The sequence below is a fragment of the Schistocerca americana genome, unplaced genomic scaffold, assembly GCF_021461395.2.
Source record: "Schistocerca americana isolate TAMUIC-IGC-003095 unplaced genomic scaffold, iqSchAmer2.1 HiC_scaffold_446, whole genome shotgun sequence".
Taxonomy (NCBI): domain Eukaryota; kingdom Metazoa; phylum Arthropoda; class Insecta; order Orthoptera; family Acrididae; genus Schistocerca; species Schistocerca americana.
In genome coordinates, this window is record NW_025726177.1 from 107501 (window position 1) to 115000 (window position 7500).

A 7500-nucleotide genomic window follows, 5' to 3' on the forward strand; every position below is an offset into this window, starting at 1 on the left:
CCGTATTGTACCTTAACCTAACCCGTATTGTACCTTAACCTAACCCGTATTGTACCTTAACCTAACCCGTATTGTACCTTAACCTAACCCGTATTGTACCTTAACCTAACCCGTATTGTACCTTAACCTAACCCGTATTGTACCTTAACCTAACCCATATTGTACCTTAACCTAACCCATATTGTACCTTAACCTAACCCATATTGTACCTTAACCTAACCCATATTGTACCTTAACCTAACCCATATTGTACCTTAACCTAACCCATATTGTACCTTAACCTAACCCATATTGTACCTTAACCTAACCCATATTGTACCTTAACCTAACCCATGTTGCGCCTTAACCTAACCCATGTTGCGCCTTAACCTAACCCATGTTGCGCCTTAACCTAACCCATGTTGCGCCTTAACCTAACCCATGTTGCGCCTTAACCTAACCCATGTTGCGCCTTAACCTAACCCATGTTGCGCCTTAACCTAACCCATGTTGCGCCTTAACCTAACCCATGTTGCGCCTTAACCTAACCCATGTTGCGCCTTAACCTAACCCATGTTGCGCCTTAACCTAACCCATGTTGCGCCTTAACCTAACCCATGTTGCGCCTTAACCTAACCTATGTTGCGCCTTAACCTAACCTATGTTGCGCCTTAACCTAACCTATGTTGCGCCTTAACCTAACCTATGTTGCGCCTTAACCTAACCTATGTTGCGCCTTAACCTAACCTATGTTGCGCCTTAACCTAACCTATGTTGCGCCTTAACCTAACCTATGTTGCGCCGTAACCTAACCTATGTTGCGCCGTAACCTAACCTATGTTGCGCCTTAACCTAACCTATGTTGCGCCTTAACCTAACCTATGTTGCGCCTTAACCTAACCTATGTTGCGCCTTAACCTAACCTATGTTGCGCCGTAACCTAACCTATGTTGCGCCTTAACCTAACCTATGTTGCGCCTTAACCTAACCTATGTTGCGCCTTAACCTAACCTATGTTGCGCCTTAACCTAACCTATGTTGCGCCTTAACCTAACCTATGTTGCGCCTTAACCTAACCTATGTTGCGCCTTAACCTAACCTATGTTGCGCCGTAACCTAACCTATGTTGCGCCTTAACCTAACCTATGTTGCGCCTTAACCTAACCTATGTTGCGCCGTAACCTAACCTATGTTGCGCCTTAACCTAACCTATGTTGCGCCTTAACCTAACCTATGTTGCGCCTTAACCTAACCTATGTTGCGCCTTAACCTAACCTATGTTGCGCCTTAACCTAACCTATGTTGCGCCTTAACCTAACCTATGTTGCGCCTTAACCCAACACACGTTGGGCCTTAACCCAACACACGTTGGGCCTTAACCCAACACACGTTGGGCCTTAACCCAACACACGTTGGGCCTTAACCCAACACACGTTGGGCCTTAACCCAACACACGTTGGGCCTTAACCCAACACACGTTGGGCCTTAACCCAACACACGTTGGGCCTTAACCCAACACACGTTGGGCCTTAACCCAACACACGTTGGGCCTTAACCCAACACACGTTGGGCCTTAACCCAACACACGTTGGGCCTTAACCCAACACACGTTGGGCCTTAACCCAACACACGTTGGGCCTTAACCCAACACACGTTGGGCCTTAACCCAACACACGTTGGGCCTTAACCCAACACACGTTGGGCCTTAACCCAACACACGTTGGGCCTTAACCCAACACACGTTGGGCCTTAACCCAACACACGTTGGGCCTTAACCCAACACACGTTGGGCCTTAACCTGCTCTGTAATTGTCATACGACGCGTTAAATTAGTGTAGTGTTGCCTAACTGCAACCCCCGCAATATAGTTTGCTACTCGCACTGCCCGGTCCCCAGAGTATCGCTTCATGTTAAACACCTTGCAGCTATACACTGTAATGCGGATGGCGGCAGGACGTACATGCTCAATGCCCTTCGCAGTTGTTCATTGGCATTCGCATGGCGAAGCACAGCCTACGTTGTGGTACGGCTTGTGGCAACTGTCCGCTGATGTTGTACGTCCAAATCACACACTGTACCGCACATTGGTCCTCATGTACTGAATGATACATCGTGGTACATGTGTGACCGTACCACGACTGCGCCAACAACGGCGAACCATACGGTCCAAATATTGTGCACTCAGCTACGTGTCGTCTCCCTATAAGAGCTGGATTGCAGTATGGTATGCCGTGGATGGCGATCAGCATGAGCCGTCTGTTGATGTAGTGGCGCGTGTTGTCAGACGTAGTCGTCTCTTCTCACACACCGTGATAGCATGGTGCACTGCGTTCCACATCTGCGACATGCGACAGAGGCCGGTTGACAGTCGTTCGCGCAATGGACATCGCATACGTACGGGGGCCACCTTCCACGTGTTCGCGAAGCGTGCACATGTTGTTGCGTGTATGTGGGCAGACATAGTGTGTCGTGACACCTGACACAGGCATGCAACAATCGTTGAATTTGCAAATGGCGATGGACGTCTACGTTTGCTGGTGACGTTACGCAAATGAAGAACTGGTAAACCGTTGTGGTGCGGTTGTTCTCGCTAGAGGTGAATCAGTGATGGCGACGATCGGTTGAGCTACCAACCGGTTGTTTCAGCGATACCCACCATGCCCACGAACGTGAATGGCATGTGGGTGTGAAGCGATACGCGGCGGTGGCTGGGTGGGACCGTCCCCGGCCGGTGAGGGGGGGCCTTCCGGCGTGCTGGCCGCGCGGTGCGTGGGCGCACGCGCTACAGCCGGCTGGTGGGGGCGGCCAGTGGCAGGCGCGCCGGCCGACGGAGGCGGCAGGCGGCGCAGCTGCGCGCCGGCGCACCCTGCACGCGGCGCCGTGCGGCCAAAGTAGGTCCTCGCGGGCCCGGTGCGAAGCGCGGTGGACATCTGCAGTGTGCTGGTCCGATTGAGGACTGTGTGCGCTGAGGATGCGCCGCCGCCCGGCGCTCGGCGCCGCGACGCCGTCTGCTGCTCGGTCGCCTCTGCGGTTCTCGCAGGTGGATTGTATCGCAGCTGTGCGGACGTGTTGGCGCGTGCGCTGTGCTGGGAGAGTTCGCTTCGGCACCCAAGTGGGGCTTTTGTCCTTCTGTGGCGCTGGCGTTGGAGCTGCCGGCCACCGTAGGTGGCGCGTGTTGTCTCCCGCCGGCAATGCCACGACAGCACGCTCCCGGGCCTCTGTCGGCAGCGGCAAGCTCAGTTGGGAGCACGGGTGGTCGCACCTAAAGCGTCTACTCGCCAAACTCCGGGCGATTGCGCCTCTCTCGAACCCGACCAAGTACTTAGGACGGCGCTGCGCGCCGCCGGGACCTGAGAGGGTTTCGAGGTGTATTGTGCAGGGGAGCTCAGCCTCCTCCTGTTTGCAGAATAATTGAGCGGACGCTTGCGTGTTCGCGCGGGCCCCCGGGACACACTCCCGGGCGGCCGGCTGCTCAGCTCTAGTTGACGCAGCTCCCTGGTTGATCCTGCCAGTAGTCATATGCTTGTCTCAAAGATTAAGCCATGCATGTCTCAGTACAAGCCGCATTAAGGTGAAACCGCGAATGGCTCATTAAATCAGTTATGGTTCCTTAGATCGTACCCACGTTACTTGGATAACTGTGGTAATTCTAGAGCTAATACATGCAAACAGAGTCCCGACCAGAGATGGAAGGGACGCTTTTATTAGATCAAAACCAATCGGTCGGCTCGTCCGGTCCGTTTGCCTTGGTGACTCTGAATAACTTTGGGCTGATCGCACGGTCCTCGTACCGGCGACGCATCTTTCAAATGTCTGCCTTATCAACTGTCGATGGTAGGTTCTGCGCCTACCATGGTTGTAACGGGTAACGGGGAATCAGGGTTCGATTCCGGAGAGGGAGCCTGAGAAACGGCTACCACATCCAAGGAAGGCAGCAGGCGCGCAAATTACCCACTCCCGGCACGGGGAGGTAGTGACGAAAAATAACGATACGGGACTCATCCGAGGCCCCGTAATCGGAATGAGTACACTTTAAATCCTTTAACGAGTATCTATTGGAGGGCAAGTCTGGTGCCAGCAGCCGCGGTAATTCCAGCTCCAATAGCGTATATTAAAGTTGTTGCGGTTAAAAAGCTCGTAGTTGGATTTGTGTCCCACGCTGTTGGTTCACCGCCCGTCGGTGTTTAACTGGCATGTATCGTGGGACGTCCTGCCGGTGGGGCGAGCTGAAGGCGTGCGACGCGCCTCGTGCGTGCTCGTGCGTCCCGAGGCGGACCCCGTTGCAATCCTACCAGGGTGCTCTTGAGTGAGTGTCTCGGTGGGCCGGCACGTTTACTTTGAACAAATTAGAGTGCTTAAAGCAGGCAAGCCCGCCTGAATACTGTGTGCATGGAATAATGGAATAGGACCTCGGTTCTATTTTGTTGGTTTTCGGAACCCGAGGTAATGATTAATAGGGACAGGCGGGGGCATTCGTATTGCGACGTTAGAGGTGAAATTCTTGGATCGTCGCAAGACGAACAGAAGCGAAAGCATTTGCCAAGTATGTTTTCATTAATCAAGAACGAAAGTTAGAGGTTCGAAGGCGATCAGATACCGCCCTAGTTCTAACCATAAACGATGCCAGCCAGCGATCCGCCGCAGTTCCTCCGATGACTCGGCGGGCAGCCTCCGGGAAACCAAAGCTTTTGGGTTCCGGGGGAAGTATGGTTGCAAAGCTGAAACTTAAAGGAATTGACGGAAGGGCACCACCAGGAGTGGAGCCTGCGGCTTAATTTGACTCAACACGGGAAACCTCACCAGGCCCGGACACCGGAAGGATTGACAGATTGATAGCTCTTTCTTGATTCGGTGGGTGGTGGTGCATGGCCGTTCTTAGTTGGTGGAGCGATTTGTCTGGTTAATTCCGATAACGAACGAGACTCTAGCCTGCTAACTAGTCGCGTGACATCCTTCGTGCTGTCAGCGATTACTTTTCTTCTTAGAGGGACAGGCGGCTTCTAGCCGCACGAGATTGAGCAATAACAGGTCTGTGATGCCCTTAGATGTTCTGGGCCGCACGCGCGCTACACTGAAGGAATCAGCGTGTCTTCCTAGGCCGAAAGGTCGGGGTAACCCGCTGAACCTCCTTCGTGCTAGGGATTGGGGCTTGCAATTGTTCCCCATGAACGAGGAATTCCCAGTAAGCGCGAGTCATAAGCTCGCGTTGATTACGTCCCTGCCCTTTGTACACACCGCCCGTCGCTACTACCGATTGAATGATTTAGTGAGGTCTTCGGACTGGTACGCGGCATTGACTCTGTCGTTGCCGATGCTACCGGAAAGATGACCAAACTTGATCATTTAGAGGAAGTAAAAGTCGTAACAAGGTTTCCGTAGGTGAACCTGCGGAAGGATCATTACCGACTAGACTGCATGTCTTTCGATGTGCGTGTCGTGTCGCGCAACACGCTACCTGTACGGCTCGCAGTAGCCGTGCGCCGCGTGCGGAACCACGCGTGCTTCTCAAAACTAACGCCAATGTTGTGTGGTACGAGCGCTGAAGCGCTGGAGCGGCTGGCCTGCGGCACCTGGCGCCTGGCGCCGGTTTTGAATGACTTTCGCCCGACTGCCTGTCCGCTCCGGTGTGGAGCCGTACGACGCCCATCGGCCGTGAGGCCGTTGGACACAGAACGCTTGAACAGGGGCCGCCACACGCCTACGTCCCGCCTATGCAACTGTCTTGAAAGAGACAGTGTAAACTAAGAAAAGATCACCCAGGACGGTGGATCACTCGGCTCGTGGGTCGATGAAGAACGCAGCAAATTGCGCGTCGACATGTGAACTGCAGGACACATGAACATCGACGTTTCGAACGCACATTGCGGTCCATGGATTCCGTTCCCGGGCCACGTCTGGCTGAGGGTCGGCTACGTATACTGAAGCGCGCGGCGTTTGCCCCGCTTCGCAGACCTGGGAGCGTCGCGGCCGCCTGTGGGGCCGGCCGCGCCTCCTTAAACGTGCGATGCGCGCCCGTCGCCTGGCGGTTCGCATACCGGTACTTACTCGGTAGCGTGCACAGCCGGCTGGCGGTGTGGCGTGCGACACCTCGTACAACGACCTCAGAGCAGGCGAGACTACCCGCTGAATTTAAGCATATTACTAAGCGGAGGAAAAGAAACTAACAAGGATTCCCCCAGTAGCGGCGAGCGAACAGGGAAGAGTCCAGCACCGAACCCCGCAGGCTGCCGCCTGTCGTGGCATGTGGTGTTTGGGAGGGTCCACTACCCCGACGCCTCGCGCCGAGCCCAAGTCCAACTTGAATGAGGCCACGGCCCGTAGAGGGTGCCAGGCCCGTAGCGGCCGGTGCGAGCGTCGGCGGGACCTCTCCTTCGAGTCGGGTTGCTTGAGAGTGCAGCTCCAAGTGGGTGGTAAACTCCATCTGAGACTAAATATGACCACGAGACCGATAGCGAACAAGTACCGTGAGGGAAAGTTGAAAAGAACTTTGAAGAGAGAGTTCAAAAGTACGTGAAACCGTTCTGGGGTAAACGTGAGAAGTCCGAAAGGTCGAACGGGTGAGATTCACGCCCATCCGGCCACTGGCCTCCGCCCTCGGCAGATGGGGCCGGCCGCCCGCGCGGAGCAATCCGCGGCGGGGTCGTGTCCGGTTGCCTTTCCACTCGCCGCGGGGTGGGGCCGTTCCGGTGTGCGGTGGGCCGCACTTCTCCCCTAGTAGGACGTCGCGACCCGCTGGGTGCCGGCCTACGGCCCGGGTGCGCAGCCTGTCCTTCCGCGGGCCTCGGTTCGCGTCTGTTGGGCAGAGCCCCGGTGTCCTGGCTGGCTGCCCGGCGGTATATCTGGAGGAGTCGATTCGCCCCTTTGGGCGCTCGGGCTCCCGGCAAGCGCGCGCGGTTCTTCCCGGATGACGGACCTACCTGGCCCGGCCCCGGACCCGCGCCGCTGTTGGCTCGGGATGCTCTCGGGCGGAATAATCGCTCCCGTCAGCGGCGCTTCAGCTTTGGACAATTTCACGACCCGTCTTGAAACACGGACCAAGGAGTCTAACATGTGCGCGAGTCATTGGGCTGTACGAAACCTAAAGGCGTAATGAAAGTGAAGGTCTCGCCTTGCGCGGGCCGAGGGAGGATGGGGCTTCCCCGCCCTTCACGGGGCGGCGGCCTCCGCACTCCCGGGGCGTCTCGTCCTCATTGCGAGGTGAGGCGCACCTAGAGCGTACACGTTGGGACCCGAAAGATGGTGAACTATGCCTGGCCAGGACGAAGTCAGGGGAAACCCTGATGGAGGTCCGTAGCGATTCTGACGTGCAAATCGATCGTCGGAGCTGGGTATAGGGGCGAAAGACTAATCGAACCATCTAGTAGCTGGTTCCCTCCGAAGTTTCCCTCAGGATAGCTGGTGCTCGTACGAGTCTCATCCGGTAAAGCGAATGATTAGAGGCCTTGGGGCCGAAACGACCTCAACCTATTCTCAAACTTTAAATGGGTGAGATCTCCGGCTTGCTTGATATGCTGAAGCCGC

The 7500-nt window shown here is 55.5% G+C and overlaps 3 non-coding genes across 3 annotated transcripts in view; all 3 read left to right on the forward strand.

Annotated features, from left to right (window-relative positions):
- Positions 1-3471: 3471 nt before the first annotated feature.
- Positions 3472-5381, forward strand: LOC124583196. Its single transcript, XR_006974071.1, has one exon. It is a non-coding gene; the product is annotated as a small subunit ribosomal RNA (ribosomal RNA).
- Positions 5382-5732: 351 nt separating this feature from the next.
- Positions 5733-5887, forward strand: LOC124583186. Its single transcript, XR_006974062.1, has one exon. It is a non-coding gene; the product is annotated as a 5.8S ribosomal RNA (ribosomal RNA).
- A 188-nt stretch (positions 5888-6075) lies between these two features.
- LOC124583202 overlaps positions 6076-7500 on the forward strand; it is a 4221-nt gene continuing 2796 nt past the window's right edge. The window contains exon 1 of the ribosomal RNA XR_006974077.1: positions 6076-7500. This exon is cut by the window's right edge and continues 2796 nt beyond it. This is a non-coding gene — a ribosomal RNA (large subunit ribosomal RNA).